This window comes from Mixophyes fleayi, chromosome 3 (assembly GCF_038048845.1).
Source record: "Mixophyes fleayi isolate aMixFle1 chromosome 3, aMixFle1.hap1, whole genome shotgun sequence".
Lineage (NCBI taxonomy): Eukaryota > Metazoa > Chordata > Amphibia > Anura > Limnodynastidae > Mixophyes > Mixophyes fleayi.
Window position 1 is genome coordinate 36,240,972 of NC_134404.1, and position 22,218 is coordinate 36,263,189.

At 41.8% G+C, this 22,218-nt stretch overlaps 1 protein-coding gene across 1 annotated transcript in view; it reads right to left on the reverse strand.

Annotated features, from left to right (window-relative positions):
- The window catches only part of KLHL29 (kelch like family member 29), a 625,364-nt gene extending 603,517 nt beyond the window's left edge, over nucleotides 1-21,847 (reverse strand). Inside the window, exon 1 of the mRNA XM_075201372.1 lies at nucleotides 21,365-21,847. The gene's annotated coding sequence lies outside the window, so the exon portion shown is untranslated. The remainder of the gene's footprint in view (nucleotides 1-21,364) is intronic.
- Nucleotides 21,848-22,218: the final 371 nt, after the last annotated feature.

Here is a 22,218-nt window from a genome sequence, read left to right on the forward strand (position 1 = left end):
TGTCAAAGAAACAGTAAGACTTGCATGTTAGTACATTCTCCTAATTTGGGTCTCGTTTGGCCGAAACCAATCTCAAACAGTGCCATGGATCCCTTTTAAAAGTTGGTTCTACATATTGATTCTACCAAATTTATTTAAAGTAGCAATCCCACATAGATTTATTTTGTATTTAACTATGAATTTAACTGCTTTTTTGGCATGCGTGTGATAATTAATGTCCCTAGCTATCCTCTTACAAATCATCTCCTTTTCAAAACATCTCTTGTTGGCAAGCAAAAATGGCTGCCAGGCACAGTCAGTCTGCTACACAGACACAGGATAACAGCTCTCAGCATGTCATCTGATGGCTGGGAATGGGGGAGGATGTCAAAGTGCAGACAGAACTCAGAGGTGTATTCCAAAGCCTCTCTGGCTCACTACATCTTGTGTCATGTGACTGTGGTTGCCATGGTAGTTCAGAATCATAAATCATTAATAGCAGCCTCATGAAAAGAAACAAGGGAAAATGGTAAATACCAACATTCTTCTTATAGCCACAGTGATTTGTTCATGGGACAGCTTTAATACACGCTTCTATGTGGGTGACCTACTTCTTACTCCATAAACAAGCATGGCATTTTATGTCTTAAAACCTTTTCCTATGCAGATCCTTACATCTGGAACTCCCTTCCTTCTAATATCCGACCATCGTCCTCCCTTGACACCTTCAAAACACTTCTCAAATACTATGTGCTAAGTGAAGCAGTAGCAATCCCCATGGTGACTTGACCCTCATTATGCATTCAGACCGCTGTGGTCCTCATCGATATTTGCAGTAAATGATCACCTACTGCTTTTGTTTGTGTACTAACTAATTAGACTATAAGTTTCTCAGTGCAGGTAACTTCTCCTGTGACCGTATAGTAATCCCTGTACAGTACTATTCTCTAAAGTACTGTATGCCCAGAGATGCTGTATAAAATACAAACATATGTACATATAGTTACCGTAAACAGAAATGTTCTCTTAAGAGTAACACATGTAACTTTACTTTGTATGTTTATATATTTTAAGAGCTCACACCCACGGATGTGGTTATGCAGGTTATAGGACCGGGTCACGGATATTTAAGGAATCTATCAACCCAATAAAAGAACATTAAATAGATGAAAATTAATTTGTAAAATCTGGATTATTGGGAGAGCAATAAATGTGAAATTACACGTTCCTTGCCTAGTAGTTTGGGGAGTCATCGATGACCGGACTTCATATCTTTGCAAACGTCTCAGGTTCACCAGGAAGAACTTCTACCAAAACAAGATCTAATTTCATACGTCAACTCTCCAGAGGGGGGAGCCGTTCAGCAATGGCAAGATATGCGACACTTAGAAGCGGGTGGCTGGGCTACGATATTGTGATTAGGGAAGTGGGCGGGCTTCTGATGGGTGCACTACTCTCCCGGGAAGACATTCGGGAGTCTCCTGGACATAGGTCATATAAAAACACCTTTCTCAATATTCAATTTGGCTCACTGGTAATTCCACTTGTCCTAAGCGGGCCAGTCTGGTGAGCGCTTGATGGAAGTCTCCCCCTCAACTAGAGTAAACGAGAGAGGGGCTTTCCTATCCAATTAACAAATGCTTTGAAAGTAATTGCTAAATAATGTTACTATAAGTTATTTAAAACAGCAAAAAAATAACTCCTAATTATAAACCAATCAACCACAACATTTAAACCACTGGCAAGTGAAGTGAAAAACATTGATTATCTCATTACAATGGCAGCTGTCACGGGGTTTGATATATTAGGCAGCGAGTTGATGTATTGGAAGCAGGAAAAGTGGGTAAGTGTAAGGATCTGAGCGACTTTGACAAGGACCAAATTGTAAAGCTAGACGACTGGGTCAGAACAACTCCTAAACGTCAGGTCTTGTGGGGTGTTCCCAGTAGACAGTGGTTAGTACCTACCAAAAGTGGTCCAAGAAAGGACAATCAGTGTACCGGTGACAGGGTCATGGGCACCCAAGGCTCATTGATGGGCATGGGGAGCGAAGGCTAGCCCATCTAGTCCAATCCCACAGAAGAGCTACTGTAGCACAAATTGCTGAAAAGGTTAATGCTGGCTATGATAGACAGGTGTCAGAACACACAGTGTATCGCAGCTTACTGCGTATGGGGCTGCTTAGCCGCAGAGCGGTCAGAGTGCCCGTACTGACCCCCGTCCACAGCCGAATGCGCCTACAATGGGCACGTGAGTGCCAAAGCTGTACCACGAAGCATTGGAAGAAGGGGGCCTGGTCTGATAAATCATGTTTTCGTTTACATCATGTGGACGGCCGATGTGTGTGTGTCGTTTTGCCTGGGGAAGAGATGGCACTACGGGAAGAAGGAAAGCCGGCAGAAGCAGCGTGATGCTCTGGGCTATCTTCTGCTGGGAAACATTGGGTCCTGGCAATTATGTAGATGTTACTTTGACATGTACCACCTACCATAGCAGTGGTAATCCCTGAAGACAGGATAATGCACCTTGCCACACTGCAAAACTTGTTCAGGAATGGTTTGAGGAACTTGACAAAAGAGTTCAAGATGTTGACTTGGCCTCTATATTCTCCGATCTCAATCTGATCGAGCATCTGTGGGATGTGCTGGAAAAATACATCCTAAAAGGATTGAGATGGACTGTACTTTTGCATCTTCGTACTGCATTAATTTAACTTAATTATAAAGCTTGAGTGTCTCATTAATTATCGTAAGAGTAGATTCAGATGATTTCGAAGACAAGTGGATTCTTTGCAGGTTTTAAGACCCATTAATGTAGAAGTTGTACAGGAGCCCTTCAGTCTGATACATCTTCGTCCAGCTTTCAGAAGTTCATGAATATTAATATATATGTTTATTTATCAATATAGCCATACTAAGCATATTTCCAACAGAACAGATGTTAATAAATATAATTAAAAAACCAACAACAACAGTCATGGCATTACGATTTAGTTTAAAGCCTACTTGTTCACTCTCCCAGAATGTCCGGGATACTCCCAATTTCTAGGTAGGTCTCCCGGACTGCTGGGAGAACAGGCCATTTCCTCCATCCTCCCCACTTCCTAGTGAAGTGGGCAGGAAGGGGGTCTCCATGACGGGAGTCTTTGCGAATCGCGTCAATTGGCCCCGCCTCCCACGGCGAAATTACAAGGAGTCCGCGAAATGAGAAAGAAAAAAAAATGTAAAAGTATAACTCAAAAATCCCTACTTGTGAAATATTTTCAAGATGCAGAACGGAATAAAATAAACTATAGGTATTGCTAGTTCTGGAGCAGAGGTGATGAAAATACTTAATCGCAAGGAGTATGGGCGCAAGCAGCGCAAAAGGCGCATGGCAATGATTAATATCATTTCCCTATCTCTGCCCTAACACCTCCTACAGTCACGCAAAATCTGATGGCGAATATGGAGGACAGAGTGGGAATGTGTCGCTCTGTCCTCCATATATCAATACTTGCCAGCTTTTAGGGAGATCACAGAGGGAAAATCATGTTGCTGAGTGCAGGGGGCGTGGCCGAGCGGATTGCGTCATTACACCCCCAAACCGCTGTTTAAATGCCGCAATTCGCGGATGAACACAGCCGGGACGACGCCATTCGCTGTGAATCGAGTCATTGGGCCCCGCCCCCACCTACTTCTCAAGAGAAATGAAAAATGAGCGGGTGTCAGCGCCCCTCCTTCCATGACTACCCATCCAAATGGGTGGAAAGTTAACTGGGGGAGGGTGTCGACAGGTACTTAGCGTCTTTCAAAAAGGCCATGTTGTAAGAGGGGAGCGAAGTGGATTTTTGTTTTTTATTATATTATCTAATTCCTCTCTATCTAAAACTACCAGCGTATATCGTGGAGAAAAATTTTATTCTTTGCACAGATTGTAAGCCTATTGAAAAATAAAATAAGAAAGCGTTTTGGAGCCTAAATAACCAATAGGAAAATATCTTGAAAATAAGAAATTATTTTGATTAACAAATATTTTTTTTGTCTCTCAGTACGTACCGTACATACCATAGCACCAGGTCATTAATGCATCTCCCACCCAGTAAAAGCTGAGGTTACAGAATGGATTCAGTTACTGTACAATACCCGTTTATCACAGGCATGAATAGAGCCCTCTCCGGAATTCTTAAACATTTTTTTGGCAAATAGTTATTAACTATAATAAAAAAAAAATAAGAGATGTTTTCATTCACTGTTTGATTCCACTTTACGGGATAACTTAAAATCTTTTCTTTTAGATGTCAAAAGAAATACCGTCACGCTGCTTTTTATGACAATTAGCGAGAAATGTGAACAATGAAACACAAATCTGGGTGATTAATACAAAGTTATGGAGCAATTGTAAGAAGAGGCTTCAGTGGTGGTCATTTTAATAGCCCCTTATAAATGGAAATTGCATTAATATTTCTCAATCTGAAGGATACTATAGTCATTAAAATGGTGGAAAAAAAGAGGTGTTGAATGGTTTAACATCGACCAGATTTCATAAAAGCAATAGCAAAAGAAAAAAAAAATTATTTCAATGATTTGAAAGGCAGTAATGTTTAATGTGAATCCAGTTTTGTCTCCACATAAAATGTATATAATAGAGGAATAGTTACTACATACATACAGATCTGTATATTGTATTGTTTAAAGTGTCAGGTGAGGCAGCAAGTGTGATAAGGGGGGTGGTGACGCAATGATGTCACTGCAGCCCCGCCCCTGTTGCGAATTGCAGAGCACTGTGCGGTGGAGTGGGGATTAATGACGAAAATAGTTTCTTAAAGCCTCTCCTTCTCCAGGGATCCCTATGAAGTTTGTGAGCCTATGAAGATCCCTTTGAAGTTTGTGAGCCTATGAAGGTCCCTATAAAGATTGTGAGCCTATGAAGATCTGTATGAAGTTTGTGAGCCTATGAAGATCCCTATGATGTTCGTGAGCCTATGAAGATCCCTATGATGTTCGTGAGCCTATGAAGATCCCTATGAAGTTCGTGAGTCTATGAAGATCCCTATGAAGTTCGTGAACCTATGAAGATCCCTATGAAGTTCGTGAGCCTATAATTATTGATAATTGTATGGTATATTTACAGACCCCTTGGTGAGTGATCCATGATTTTGGCTATGGCTGTTGCAGCTTTTAAGGGGCAGGAGAGCACTGTACAGGATAACCAAGGTAGGTGAAGTGCACATTCATAGTAGCAAGCGTTTGAAACCCGTTCCCTCCGAAGAGTCGGCTTAGATTTGGTGCAAGCACCTATGAAGTTCGTGAACCTATGAAAATCCCTATGAAGTTCGTGAGCCTATGAAGATCCCTATGAAGTTTGTGAGCCTATGAAGATCCCTTTGAAGTTTGTGAGCCTATGAAGGTCCCTATAAAGATTGTGAGCCTATGAAGATCTGTATGAAGTTTGTGAGCCTATGAAGATCTGTATGAAGTTTGTGAGCCTATGAAGATCCGTATGAAGTTTGTGAGTCTATGAAGATCTGTATGAAGTTCGTGAGTCTATGAAGATCTGTATGAAGTTTGTGAGCCTATGAAGATCCCTTTGAAGTTTGTGAGCCTATGAAGGTCCCTATAAAGATTGTGAGCCTATGAAGAGCTGTATGAAGTTCGTGAGTCTATGAAGATCTGTATGAAGTTTGTGAGCCTATGAAGATCCCTTTGAAGTTTGTGAGCCTATGAAGGTCCCTATAAAGATTGTGAGCCTATGAAGAGCTGTATGAAGTTTGTGAGTCTATGAAGATCTGTATGAAGTTTGTGAACCTATGAAGATCCCTATGAAGTTCGTGAGCCTATGAAGATCCCTATGAAGTTCGTGAACCTATGAAGATCCCTATGAAGTTCGTGAGCCTATGAAGATCCCTATGAAGTTTGTGAGCCTATGAAGGTCCCTATAAAGATTGTGAGCCTATGAAGATCTGTATGAAGTTTGTGAGCCTATGAAGATCCGTATGAAGTTTGTGAGCCTATGAAGATCCGTATGAAGTTTGTGAGCCTATGAAGATCCGTATGAAGTTTGTAAGCCTATGAAGATCTGTATGAAGTTCGTGAGCCTATGAAGATCTGTATGAAGTTCGTGAGCCTATGAAGATCTGTATGAAGTTCGTGAGCCTATGAAGATCCGTATGAAGTTCGTAAGCCTATGAAGATCCGTATGAAGTTCGTGAGCCTATGAAGATCCCTATGAAGTTCGTGAGCCTATGAAGATCCGTATGAAGTTTTTGAGAGGAGGCGAGTATGCTTAAGATGTTGGTCTAATTTTGAACAATCCTCTTTAATCATACTCGCCCACTCTCCCGCATCTTACCCACTTCCAGGAAGGAAGCCTCTATTTTGGCCCAGCCTCCTGCAGCAAAATTACGCTTTTGGATCATTGCATCACTGGAGGCGCAGTAAAATTGATGCGGTTTACTGTGCCCGTCCCCCCGTCTTCGCACTTCACCTCCCCCCCCCCCAGGATCTCCCGGAACGAAAGAGTAAACAGTTGGTAAGTAGGTCTTTAATATAGTCTGAAGCCCCCCACCCCTTTGTAAGGGGATCCATCACTCGGAATCTCCTGTTATATAGGTTTCAATCCATCCAATCTCCATAGACTGTAATACCCAGCTGTGAGCTACAGTTAAAATAGGTGCTCTGAAGCATGAACAGGGGGGCACGCTAGTGGAGGAGAACCCCTCTCTGCTGCATGTGTAATGTCAAGTAATGTATTATAATTCACAGAAGGTTTTATACCTATGTCAGACGACCAATGGTCAGACAGTGTAGTTGTGGAAAATAATAGCAAGCTTTGAAGCTTAGAAGTAGCACAATACAAATATTATAATATATTAACCAATCCTTGCAACCTTTTTAAATCATTTTAATGGGAAATTAAACGCCTGCCTGTAAGGGCGCTTTAAAGTATTTACTTGCACAGCAAAAGTAGAAGGGACTACAAATCCCAGCATTCAGAGGCATGCTAGAGTGTCTGGTCTGAGACCTATGTATTTTAAGATGATCCATCGCATTTTTTTCTTTGCAAGATTGAACTGGTAAAAAGATCTTCATTTCTGACTAAACGCACCCTGTTCAGTACTCCAGCGCACGGAAACAGGTTTTATACGCTTCACTCTGTCTTACCCACAAAGGATAATTGACTTTAAGGAATCCTTTAACCTTTGGTTAGAAAACATCATTCACAGAGCACAGAGGGCATTCTGGAAAATGAACAGGTTTATTTTAATTGGCTTTTGAATTAAAATGAAATTATATTGTATCTGTGGATCAAGCAGAGCTCCGTGCCTAGCCGCAAGAATGGAATTATCCTTTTACAGAGAAGGCCAAACTGTATTTAAACAGCTATATATGAATTATGGAACACTGTATGGCTTTTTATTTTTTTACTTTTATGTCAATCTTGGCTGGAAATAGTGTAGGTTTTTTCTGTGTAAAAATTAACAAAGTTCCAAGAGAACTTTGGTGGGTTCAAACCTCGTCATCTAGACAGTAACAGCGACATTGCCACCTCAAAACACCCACTGATTCCCCCAAAAGAACTGGCTGTCTAATGACATAATGTTTTTAATGTAACTGGCAGCGCGGTTTTACAGGTTTTAAAGTTCCTCAATGGTCAATTCCTCTCAATCCATTTTCAATACTGTACATTCACTTATTTTCCGTGGTCAAAGTGGACATTTAGAAGCGGCGGTATGAAAAATGTAATGGGAATGTAAGTGACTGGAATTTGCTAGAGTTACTATGAAGGCAGCAGGAGAAGTGGTGGTTTGCAGCTAATTGCGTCATTTTGACTACGCCCCTTTGATGCAAATGACGTAAAAGCGTCATGTTGCTCCCATCCTGCCCAATTCACTAGGAAGTGGGCAGGATACAGGAGAATGGCCTGCGCTCCCGGGAGTCTGGGAGACCTACTGGGGAATTCTGGAGTTTCCCGAACATTCCGGGAGAGTATGCTTTACAATGCTGAACGGAAACAGAGGTGGGACATATAGGCATGAGGTGTGCCTGACTCTACCTTGCTCTGCATATTGAATCATACATGACTACTTTACTGGAATTTCCATGAGGCTCCCAGATTTTGGGGAGTCCTCCCAGAAGACTAGGCATCCTCCTGTATCCCGACATAGGCGGGGCTTAATGGTGCAATTTGCATCATCAGGCCCCACTATGTCGTGAATCTCGGCATTAGATAGCAGGGGACCCTGGCCACGCCCCCTCCTGCACTGACCACCTGACCTCCCCTCCGCGCTCTCCCGGAGTGGAGGCTTAAATTCATTGAATGCTCCTTTGTAGGGGTCAAACTGCATCGAGGAATTCTTTAGCACAGCCGAAATATGTGTTCCAACTTAAGTGACCGACCATCATGTAGATACAGGGGGTATGCATTTTAGCATTTTAAGAAGGACATTTCCAAAAGTGGAAACTAACCTTAACAGCACAGCATCATACAATGGAGGCTGGGGAGTAAGGTTGGTGGTCTCACATATAGACCGTAGCCTGTTTTTTTGTACTTTATACAGATAACACTTTTCGTACAGAGCTGCATCCAGATCCCAGTGTGATCAGGTGCAGTACAGTGGATCGCCGGCCCCTATAGTGCAGTTTGGGTTGGATGCCGTTCTCGCCTACCAGGACCCTCTGTTCTGAATAGAGCGGAGAGCCTCTTCTAAGCATAGGTGGTCCTGCACATGGACGGCTCAGGAGGGGTCTCAAAAGAGCCGAGGGAGGGTCTGGGGGGAGCAGAGGCCAAGCAGGGGGTGACCCAGCATGTCGAACCCCCTTAGATCCAGGCACTCTGCACCCTCTATTATTACGCGACTGGTGAACTTCTTCAGAAGCTGTGAGATACTTGGTTTTATCACTGTAAAATAAAATGAATATTCAAAATAAAGAATCACAACATAACAACTCACATGGCTGCAACGCGTTGCCAAATTTTCCTTGTTGCCCTTTTGTACCACTCAGAAGACCGGTTTGTACCTAATAAAGTTATTTTAGCACCTTCATTTACTGCGGTGTTACCTGGTACATTCTAAACAGAATTTCTTCAGGCTCTAAAAAATGCCCAGAAACATCTAGTGTGAGGCTAATTCTACAGCTATGAAACGACAGCAATGTATTTGGGGAAATTAAATATTTTTACTAGTTCATCGGAAACAAACCTTCCAAAAAACCAAAACCAAAACAAAAAACACGAATACACACACATGCAACTCCAGTAATGTTAGGTTTATCGAGCTGTTTAGAAAAAAAAAATTGAATTTATAGGACAGATGTAATATAAATGTCCTCCTTAGATATGGCGTGTTCCCGAGAGTTCTCTTGTCATATAAAGGCTTGTTGCCTTATGATTGGATTTCGGGACAGACGGATGAGCTGTTTCTGTCATGTCAGGCTGTTTTATCTTTTTTTATGTGGAATAATGCTTAAAAATAAAGTGCTTTCAAAAAAAATATCTGCTCGGAAAAATAAAACAGCAACAGCTTTTTTGACTCCTCCACAACATGTGAAAAGGTCAAAAGCATCATAAAAACACAGACACATACACAAAAAAAACAACACATTAGATACCAACGTTACATATGCAGATTTTTTCTTGGAGAATACAAACCCCAACCGTTCCGATTTTTGGCGGGACAATCACCATCGAAAGGGGTGGGGCTTACATAAAATGGGGCACAGCTTAACCAGAAAGTGGTAATTTCTGGGAGGAATGGTCAGAGATGGGGTTGATCGGACAGTGGGGCTCTATTGTATCCTGATTTCAAATGTCTACATGTTAGTAGATATGAGGATGAGTTCTGAGTCTACAAGATGAGAAAAAACATAATTATTATAAAAAAGAGAAACCATTGATAACATTTTGTACTAGTAAGTGCACAATGAGAAACAATGCGACAACTTCTTTGAATAACAAAACTGCGTCCAACGCAAGACAAATGCTGAAACTCTAGCATTACCGTGTACTGACCATATGGAGGCAGCCATCTTGTAGACTGCACCGGTATGCAGCCAATCATTTCACTACTAGAGACCAGTCACTAGCGAATCGATTAGCTTCATTCTCAGGAATACTAGCTCACAAAAGTGAATTGTAAGGCTCCACTGTAATGAATGTTGGTCTAGCTCCCACAATGTCTGCCACCATGGTGTGTAGGTGACAAGTATACTATAAAGGCAAAGACTACCTTTATTTTGCAAAAACAACCCCTATCCTATACCTAATCGTTCATTAGATACAGTGATGGGATCGGCCACAAAGCTAGCAGTCTTTTGGTGGATGCTAAGATGCAAAACATGGGCCGCCACCAGGTCAAAACACAAATTGAGCTTTAATTATGAGCACCGGTACAACAGCATTAACTAGTTTAAAGAAACCAACAACCCAATAAGGAGTGCAAACTCACTTCTTCGCTCCTCTCTATAAAGTGGTCAACAAGTCCGCTTACCACGTCCAGTGCAGTGGCTGGACACACAACTACACAGTCTTCGTACTGCTGGGATACCCTCCTCAGTCATCCAATGGGGTCACCTTCCACTCTTCAACTGGTCACTAAAGCAGTTTTGGGTCGTTGTCACACAAACACAGGACTTCCCGGGGCTCATGTTTGGAGAAATCCAGCTATCAGGGGACAGACCACTAGTACATCTTGGTCCTAGGAGTGGGCCTACAAATTCTCTCTGTACCACAGGACTGCCTTGAGATCCTGCCTGGGGACAGACCACAGCTGACTCCAACAACCCCTATCTCCTAGTTCTACTGCCTTTAGTAGGACACCCCTCAGCCCACCACTGAGCTGCCGATCGGTGTGCTTCCAATGCTGCCAGGAAGGATCCCAGACTCCATGCACAGGTCGGAACTAGCAACACCTAGCCTGCAACCATCACAATACGCTTTGCAGAAAAGTGTATCTAACACTTAGGGGTATATCTACTAAACTACAAGTTTGAAAAACTGGAGATGTTGCCTATAGCAACCAATCAGATTCTAGCTTTCATTTTGTAGAATGCACTAAATAAATGAAAGCTAGCATCTGATTGGTTGCTATAGGCAACATCTCCACTTTTCCAAACCCGCAGTTTAGTAAATCTAGCCCTTAATCTGTATCTAGCTTTATGTGCCACCAATTGACACATACTCAGTGTCAATGGGCAGCATGTAAATGATAAACAGGTAGATATAATATAGTGTTTGTATTTGCGTTTGGGTCTAATTTGCATACATAACCAAAAACATCCACAATGCTGGAACTATCCTTAATGTTTGCTCAAACGTCATGTTTGCATATCTTTTCTGCAGTGGAACAAACGTATCTTGGCAGGAAATAAAGGCTTAATCACCAGATATGTGAAAATGCCTCCCAGGAACAACCACAAGAATATAAAGGGTAGAACGCTATGCATTATGAGTTTCAAGTCTATAAAACAACTCCTACTTCATTTTTGGTAAATAAAAGTGTTTCTATATCTTATTACTGTCAGTATTTTTTATGTTCCTTGGCAACAGAGAGCAACAGTGAGTGCTAGCGATGAGCACACTGGAGGTCTGTCATTAATTCGTAATTCAATCTATTTGCAATATAAAACTAAGAGGCTCATTTATCCATCTCACAGAGGTGGAAAATGTTTTTTTTTTGGGGGGGTTTAAATTATCGTAGCAATAAAAAAAAAATAACTTTAATTACAATGCACAAAATTGCATAAGCTGAACGTTACTGGCATGATCACAATACATCTCTAGTACTCTCTATATATACATAAGACCCCCTGGAGCCGATACAGGTACCTACCTACTAACAAGCAGCAATGCGCTAGATGTTTTATAGACAATTGTCGCAGAAGCCGATTCGCGCATGTTCAGTGGAAATTAAATCCCAAACTAATGAATGATGAAACACATGTAATTAATTCTGAAAAAAAAAAAAAAATTGGTACTAATATGAGAAAAAAAACATACTTAAAAAAATATTGTCCATTGAAAGAAAAATATCTTCTTCTGTTATCCTCCTTAAATAGCCAGTGAGGACGGGCCATTACACTCTATACAGACACAGGACACTACACCCCCAACATGACCTGACCACTGGACATGATCATAATACAATTCTATTACACTGTATACAGACATAGGACACTACACCCCCAACATGACCTGACCACTGGACATGATCATAATACAATTCTATTACACGCTATACAGACATAGGACACTACACCCACCTAATACAACTATATTAAATCATTTTTATTTATTTTTAATAAATATGAATAATTACATTATGCAGGATAAATGACAGCCCACAAAACAGCCGTATGCATTACGTCTACGTAATGTTTAGATACCTTTCCCACCTATCTTGTGACCCTATCACCTGATTAACATAAACAATATATGGAAGTGAAATTCCCAAAATATTACTCAATAAAATGACTTTTCTCTATGCATCTGCCCACAAAACACATATTTTCTTCTATAATTCTGTCCTTACCTAGGGGCCTAAAGGAGACTTTGTTCTCATTCCTACAAACACGCTGGTCCGTGGCTATAAAGACATGAAATAATCCATTCAGAGTGTTTGGGGAAAACACACTGGGTTCTGCCTCTTTCCCAGCCTGCGTGTATAAAACACCGCTCCCCAGCTCACGGCCATTAACGTACCTTTATATATTCACCATTCCCAACTTTATTGCTTTCTAATACCTTAACAGTTGTGGCGGCTTTTAGAGCATCGGGTGAAGCCTGCTTCACACGTTGAAAATGCTGATAATCCTGCGAGATTGCAGATGACAGGCTTCAGTAACAGAAGCAGGCAGCGGCAGAATGTCAGAGAGAGAGGAAACAATACGCGCTGAGAGTCTAAAATTCTTTACAACAATGTACTGAGCGCATAAATCCATTATAATCCTTTGAAGCCTGTAGATGCTGCCACATATTGAACGAGTTAAGTAGACTTTGCCAGCTATGATCAGCACCTTTTACCCTTCCTCTTAAACCGTCCGTACACTTTCTCGGGGGGGGTCTTACAGTTTAGTGGAGGTTAAGAGGGGGCATAATTAACTGATTAACTGCTTAACCGCAGTGTGTATATTTGCGTATGACCATACCTGCCAACAGTACCCCCAATTTCTGGGACAACTCTCTATATATTGAAGAACTGTACCTGGAAAACGTTAATCCTAACGATGTTCCTGCTTTATAATTGTCTGAGTCCTTTGAGATTATAAATGAGGGATGAATTAATCCTGAGGGAAATTAAAAGATGAAGTGTATAACATGTTGTGCCCCTCTCTAAGGGGTTAGAGTCAGCAGGCAAAGTGATTCTTGGGTACCCCCGTTGCTGTGTCACGTTGGCAGGTCACATAATAAATTTCCCTGGCTGATGGTGTTCTATCCCTAATCTGCAGGACATGATGTCCGCCCTCCCTCTCTCGTTATTTTTGGAGGTCCTCTGCAGGTGCTTTGGGTGCCAACACCAGCTGGTTTGAGGTTTGTGTTTTGCACGGAGGAGGAGACCAGGGAGGGAGCCGGATCGCCAGCTGACCGCAAGGTAAGTATTTTCTACTTTTTTTCTTTTTTTTTTTTACCCAGGGCGCAACGCTGAAGGGGGGAGCAATTTAGAAATATTTTAGGTTCATTCGGTTAAAATTGAGGGCTAGGGGGGCAGCATTTGTCTTTCTCGCCCCAGGCACTAGAATTCTAAGTTACAGCTCAGGCTACAGCATACAATGACATTCTAGAGAAGTACTTGCTTCCAACTTTGTGGCAACAGTTTGGGGAAGGCCCTTTCGTATATCAGCATGACTATGCCCCTGTGCACATAGCGAGGTCCATCAAAAAATGGTTTCCTGAGATTTGGGTGGATGAACTTGACTGGCCTGCACAGAGCCCTGTCCTCATCCCCATAGAGTATCCTTGAGAGCCAGGCCTGATCGGTGCCCAACCTTACTAACACCCTTGTGGCTCAATGGAAACGAATCCTCACAGCCAAGTTCCAAAATCTAGTAGGGGCAGCACGGTGGCTAAGGGGTTAGCACTTCTGCCTCACAGTACTGGGGTCATGAGTTCAATTCTCGACCCTGGCCTTATCTGTGAGGACTTTGAATGTTCTCCCTGTGTTTGCGTGGGTTTCCTCCGGGTGCTCCCAAACATTGTTATCCACATAGACAGCACCTACATACAGGTAGGTTAACTGGCTTCTGACAAAGGTGTGTGTGATAGAGAATTTAGACTGTAAGCTCCACTTGAGCAGGGACTAATGTGAATGGCTATACAATCTTTGTAAAGCGATATACAGCATGTGGGAGCTATATAAATAAAGTATAATAACAGATGGATCTGTAAATATAAAGAGAATCCCCCAGTGTCAGGAGTTCCACTGTTTTTCTAGTTGTCGGAGGTTTAGACACAGACCCTCTTCTCAACTAACATAGGATGATGGTATCTGTCCTATCTCACACCTCAATGGACACTCTATGACAGAACTGACCAACCTGAGGTCTCCAGGTGCTGTGAAACTACAAGTTCCATCATGCCCTGCCAGCTATACCCTGGCTATCTACTGGCAAAGCATGCTGGGGCTTGTAGTTTCAAAACACAATTATTATTTTTTTTTTATAGCAATTTGATTTTTTTTTACCTATAGCATAATACAGGGAAATAACAAAACACACAAATGTTCAAAGGTGGTATTTGTTTTTTTATCTTAATATCTGCCATCCATAGCTCTTTGTAATCATCGAGACCTCACGGAGGATGAATCACGGCACAATATAAAACGAGAGCGATGTCTTGGCGGTGACAGCGTGATGCATGCTTACAATATTCCTTTATATACAGGTAAACTCTTTTATTGACTAAGACCCCCGGGTTAAACGTTGTACCAGTTTCCTTATAACTCGACAGCGGCCTGTTTGAGATCAATGCAGCCGCATTCGTCAATATGGCCATAAACAACAATAAGCTTGGCTTCCAAGAAGAAAGATTATACACTCCCCGTGCTTATATACCTGATAAATTGAGTGGAAAAGCTAATACTCCAGCAGAGGCCCCAGCTTCGGGACCGACACAGCCTAACGCTATGCTCGGAATACAAACAAGCGGAGTGTGTTAGCTGTAAGGAGCGGATCTGCTAAAATAATAAAGAGCAGTAAATTGTACACGGAAAGGCATAAATCACTGCAGCTCTGGCGTAATAATACAATACCAGATAGCTTATTATATGAAGAATAAAAAGGTCAGTTAGACAGCCCTGTAGTGCCATCTCTAGATAGTGTCGCACAGCAGCACTTGCAACTAACAGTAAAAACATCACACACAAAAATAAAAAACCTTTAGATCATCTGCTCTGTGCGAACACAATATTAATAATAATTTAATATAAAAAAAAAAAAAGAGGTCAAGCCAAAGACGGTCGACATATTCTGCATATCAAAACCGTGCATCATTGCAGACAGCGGAAAACTTTCATTGTAGGAGAAATGATTGGAATAGCTATCAGGAGCACACACTGTATAAAATGATTGTGATGTGGAGTCTTGGGGGGAGAACATACGCCAATTCCATGTTCCGATCATACAGTGTCCTTCTTAGCTACCAGGGCTCCATTCCTGACAACTGAATGAGCCAAAGCAAAATAACAACAACAACAATAACACGAAGAAACAAAAACAATAATGTTTATAACGATATTGTTGTTGTTTTTTCACCTACAGCATAATATAGTAAAAAGAACACAATATTTAGGGCTCATACACAAGCAGGAAAGAGCTGGGGGCCACAGGTGTGGCCCTAGAGCCACCTCTTGCCTATCACTAACCTAGTATGTTTGAGTCCTCATTGATTTTACACAAGGATGTCTGTAAACCCTACACCATGCAATATAGATCTAGACATTTTTCCTTTACAACTGGAAATGTTTTATATGGATTACAACAATACATTACGGGTAACAATAAAATTAGCTTCTGTTTTATTTTTTTAATCCTATGTCAGAGTTGGATATTTCTGCTTTTTCGCCTCCTTCCACATGAATTAATCTATTTATTTTGCACTACAGAAGTGTTGCGGGGCTTACAGGCAGTGCTAATTATAAATGCAATTAACAAGTGGCAAAAAAATGTAGACTTTCCCCCCGTCCTTTTCCTTCCCAGTCACAGAGGAATTCCAGCAACTGGTAATTACTCTAAACGCTACAAGTGATCTGTATTCTCGCCTGGCGCTCGGAACACAATGTTTAGAACCTTGTGAGTTACTTTATCCACGGAAACCGGCTGTGACAGAAACTTTTCTTTTTTTTTTTAATTAAACAGTACAATGAGGCTGTGCAGGCCGACCAGAAGGCATTATTGTTTTGTCACATTCCAAAGTAGACGTATAAACGGAACTAGCTCCAACAGAAATATGACGGTTAGAATGATTGGTTTTATGGTTTCCCACAGGCTGCATAAAAAGTGGCAATTATGGCATTTTACGAGACATTAAAATACTACTACATACAGTACAAGAATTGCTTACAGTACAATAAATCAAGAATGCATGGGGTAAACACATGGCTATTGTTAAGGCTTAGATTAAAAATATAAAAAAAGTAAAAAAAAACAAAACACACACACAAAAAAATGTCATACTAGATGCTCCTTTACTGCCGTCAACTTTTATGTTTCAATTGTACTATAATTTATTTATATAGACATTTATTAGGAGAAGAGTTTCTGCAGGTGGCTATCGGAATACTAAACACATCATAGACTAATACACGCAAGGACAGATTTGATCCCATGGATAGGTCAATGTATCGCCGGTAATATTACCATCACCCAGGGCGTCGGGTGTCAACGGCGAATGTAATCAAAACCTCTGGAGGGCACAGTATTGCCAAATAACATCTTAGGGTAACCTGAGCCATCGTTAGGGTTGATGCTGTCATAGACATTGTGTGTGAGCCCTAAATTGGTAATTGTGCCTTACTTATTTTTATACCCCTCTATCTAACCCCCTCCTCTATTTTACTGGGGGAAGAAATAGATGGTTGAAAAAAAAAAGTAAGTATAAAAAACAAGTAATATAGAAATATTTCTATGGTGTCCCATGAACAGTGCTGCCCTAGACAAGAGCCTAACATGCCTATCTTGTAAATACAGGCCTATGGTAACACTTAATATTCACTCTAAATAAATAAAAATGTTCATGTCAATCTTTTAACTAAATAACTGAGCATGGAAGACAAAAATACATCATACTATATATGTATGCCATGTTCGGTTGGCGGCAAGATATTGGGACCACCAGACAGAGCACAATATGTTACACACTTAGGCCTGTTACCCACTGGTGTTAGGAAATGTCAATGACACCGCATGTAAAACACAATTAAGTCTGACATGCGGGGTGTAACCAGCGTTGACACCTGCCGTCAGGAGGGGGAGAGATGGGTTTAATGGGCGACTTGCGAGTGAGTAGAGTAGGCAGCGTTTAAAGGCCGCAACAGTGCTGGTACTTCCATTTACAGGTGCATGGAACCACTAGGTTCTTCTTCATACCCAATTACTTGCTTTTACTTGTATTAGAAAAAGCTAATTTAACGCCATTCGCTAACTGTCCTTAGTTTCAGCCTCTTGTTCCGCAAGACCTCTGATGTCACAGCGAGAGCCGGGATAGCCATACTTAAATCATTTAATTAATAGAAACTCTATGGCAGACCTGTGGCTCTCCAGATGTTGTGAAACTACAAGTACCAGCACACCCTGGCAGTTGTCATCTGGCTATCTACTGGCAAAGCATGCTGGGACTTGTAGTTTCACAACACCTGGAGAGCCACAGGTTGGCCGGGCCTGCTCGCTACGATAACTAGGCTTTATTTAACCATGAGCGACTACACATAAATGTGAAATAAGACCCACGCAGAAACAAGAAAAACAAGAGAAAAAAAAACAAGATGCAAATTAAATTAAGGGGATTGCTATTAATTTCTAGTATTCCTGAGTCAAGTGAAGCATAAGACATTTGCAAAACATTGTACACAGAACCAATGATTTAAGAATGTATAATTAGCATTGTGGAATAAACATGACAGATACTAAGAGGAGTGTTTGAATACTTCTGCCGCTCATGTACACCGTAAACGAAACGTCTAGGGAAAAATAAACCATAACATAACACAAGGAAGAGTACGACTGCCAGCAAATTGTGGTTGACGTTATTGTGCACTAATTAAACCTAATGCACGGCGATTTATGCATTGCATTCAGCTTGGGTACACAGGGCAGAATGAGCCGGGCTTAATAAAAACAGAATAATACATGTCCAAGAGAAGGGAAAGAATGGTAAATAATAGGAGGCTGGATGGTAAATAAATTATACCATACACTCCTGTACATATGCACAGCTCAAAAATAGCTGCGAGGTTGGCTAAGCAGGGGAATACGGAACTAGTCCCCTCAGAGCTGGAAGCACGCAACCCGGCTGCTACAAATGGTTCAGGGCTACAAATATGTGCCCCAGCACATAGGCAGCCCGCAAGTACGTATAATTATATAGGGATTAAGAACAAACAAACAAGAACAACTTTCCAGCAATCATTAGGAAAGTAAGCACACATAGTCGGCTGCAGCAAAACAAAAAAAAAAATAGCAAAAAAAAAAAAGAAACTAAAGGAATGGGTAACAACGCAATACAGATGGAGTAGGCTGTACTGCAGCGTTTTTCTTACATTGGATAAGAGCAAGCTGTCCCAATGCACCCAAACATTTCAAACACAATTAATGAAAAGACCAGCCCCATGTTCTGTGGTTAATGTAATTTGCTTGGAGCTGTTTAATTTATGTGGTTTCTGCAAAACCACAAAAAAAGATTTAAAAAAAAAAATATTAACTGTTACGTAGTGGGTTAACCCCAGGGCTACCACCCCTTCCACATCAGGATCATTGGTAGAAGGACTCAATGTTTTTCTGAATGATGTTTGACTTTTGACATTGGTGACTGCATGTAGCTATCTATCTTGTTAGAATAATGTAATTAGCTTACACTGACACATCACCTGATAACCATAGTAGGTAAGGACAGTGCTTACACCTAGAAAAGTTTATATAGGCCCAAAAGCCCAGTATAGGATAGTGAAAACATCATATTTGTCCAACATTCTGAATAAATAAATCATTGGTAAACAGATACGATTATATCCAAGATTTGGTCTTGTGTGTTTAATAAAACTTCAGGGAGTATGTTTACTAAACTGTGGGTTTGAAAAAGTGGAGATGTTGCCTATAGCAACCAATCAGATTCTAGCTGACATTCTGTAGAATGTACTAAATAAATGATAACTAGAATCTGACTGGTTGCTATAGGCAACATCTCCATATTTTCCAACCCTCAGTTTAGTAATTAAACCCTCAGGTGTTTAAAAGACTTTCACTTTCAATAAAAAGTTATGAAATATTGGGCTAATTATTAGTATATTGTACCAAGTAACTCTAAAGCAGATAAGTAATGCATTTCATTTGGTTACACTGGAACTTTAAATGGTGCATACGGACCAGCGCTCTGTCACTGGTGAGTCTACGCTATAAATGTTTGCTATACTTAAGAGTAGAGCAAATTCTCAATAGGAATAAATAAATAAATATAAAAATATACATAGTTGAATAAAACTATGTGAAATAATGTTGAACTTGCAAATGAAATAGCTCTACTGTGAACAGATTGATGGAGTTTTACTGGTCACGCTGAACAGTGTTATTAAAGAAGTACATACGACCGAGTCGTGATGGACAATGAGGATTAAGGAGCAGGATTGTGGTGGTATTAAGTGGTGTTGAGGGCTGGTAGAGGATAAGTAGTGTCCAGCAAACTTTTTGCTAGTGTAGTCTGCTGGATATGAAGTAATTACATTATCGTTCTATAAGCACAGTGGTACTTTGCAAAACATAGCAAATACTACAGCTCTAGCTTAGAAATCCTGTGACCCTCCATGTGTTGTGGACTAAAAGTTTAGCACTAGGAAAACGTTCATAGCTAAGTATGCCCAATCTGCAATATACAGGTGGAGTGGCCTTTAATGTAGCATTTAGCACATTACACACCATTAAGCTCATGACTAAAGTTGGCTGACAGACTGAGTTACACAAACTTCTGCACACTTTGAAAATGAATGAACAGAATAAACAGAATAACCACAACTTAACACAGTGTGTAACAAATATATATATACACATACATACACAAGCACTATTCTTGTAATTATGATATTTCTGAACATAAATAGCCAAGCACCTTGTACCAGTGGAAGTATAAATTGAAGCATACATCTAAGACCATGTAAAAAATGAAAATTACAGGTTAGGACACAATGTCAAACAACATCAATAAGCTGAAAACACTACCAGGTGGGGAGTCTGGTAAAGTTCAGCAGCATAGAGACCTGGGCATCCCATTCCACCCATGTGCCAATCACCTGCAGGGCATAAAACACCAGCGCTGCAGCCCAGCGCCTCTCTGTGACTTGATCCCACAGTTTTACTTTCAGTAGGGAGGGCACAGAGTATCCTTCCAAGATAACACATAATAACAGAGCTGCCAGGCCACACAGTGTAAGCCCCCCTCCCAGAGAGGTGCCCAGGTACACCCTGCACTTGGCACCCACCAGGGCTTAATGACAGATTCCAAGCAGCAGACACGCCAACACATCTGGGGGCTCTTATTATGAATGAGGCTGAGGGGTGGGTTTCAGATACCAAGCACAGATTAAAAAAAACACAGGATCACGTTACAATACGCCTGCCAACCCCTCTCTGTATGTCTGAGATATTAGTGGCATATTGCATTTAATAGTTAACCCATTTCACTGCCAGAATAGCCACCTAATCTGCACACAGATCATATAGACACTTCTACATTTACAGCCAGCCCTAGAAAGAAAACATGACATATGCCCATATAATGTGTGCACACAGCCAACTGGTGGGGTGAATACTAGGGAGTGTGGTACCCATGCATGAAGGTGCCCAGCTGGCACCATGCTCCACTAGCTGCCTCTCCTGCTACCTTTATCCCTCTAGGTGTTTGTGCATCTTTCCTCTCCTCCCTCATCTGACAGGCAGGAAGTTTTTTCCTCTCCTCTTTTTTCTCCCTTATAACCTTACCTCCCTCACTCCCTCCCTGTGCTTTCTGTGCCAGCAACAGCGCAGGCGCAGAGGATCATTAACATGCACTTAATAATACACAGGAGGATGCAGCCTCACTTCTTCAACATCAACAAGAGCGATCAGCAATGGGTATCATACAGGATGCAAGCAGACAGGGCAGATGTGATGGGAGCCTGGCACTATGGTGCCCCCCTGGCACACAGACAGCAGATGATATAGCCTCTTACCTGCACTGTGCAAGCAGCTCTTGCCCTTGTCTTCTCCCGGTGCCAGTGGCAGCCAGCAATGCCCCAGACTTTACTCAGTGTGCAGTGGCACGGAGCCTCCCGCTGGATGCCCTGGCAGTGCCAGCTGGCTGTCTGGCCGGAGGTGTGTGAGCCCCGGGGGCTGGTGCAGGAGCAGCGCTGTCTGTGTGTGAGGTGCTGCTGCAGGATCCGGACCATGCTCCCTTCTGGCTCCCTGCTTCTCTGAGGCTGTCTACTTGGTGGATGGTGGGCGGGTTCAGGAGCGTCACGGCCGGGAGGGGACTCCAGTCACACGGGGGGGGGGGGAGGCTCACACAGACACTTGCCAGCCCTGGCTGTCTCTAGCTCGGGGGCTCTGAGCCTCTCGGAGGGGCACAGACTGGGCACGGCCCGGGTGGGTGAGGGCGGCCAGTTACAGGGATACACTGGCTGCACTATCGCTGTCCAGATGCTGGGTTATTGTCATGTTACTAGTTCCCTCCACTCAGCTCTTCTTATACAGATGTCTATTCAGTGTACATTGTTCCTGCTAACCTTCCTATTATACAAATCAGTGGCAGCACATATACCTGCTTCTGTCTCTGTATTCCAGTCTGGTGTCCTCCTGCATCTCATCCATGTATATCTCTCTCACACTCATTTCTGTGTCTGTCTGACTGTTTCTGCTTCTCCCATGTCTGTCTGATCTATGTATCTCTTACACTCATATCGGTGTCTCTATGTCTGGCTGCCTGTCTCCATGTTTGTGCACCTCTCATCTCTATGTCTCTCACTCAATTCTGTATCTATGTGTCAGGCTGTCTCTTTCTCTCCGTTGTCATATCTCTCACCCGTTA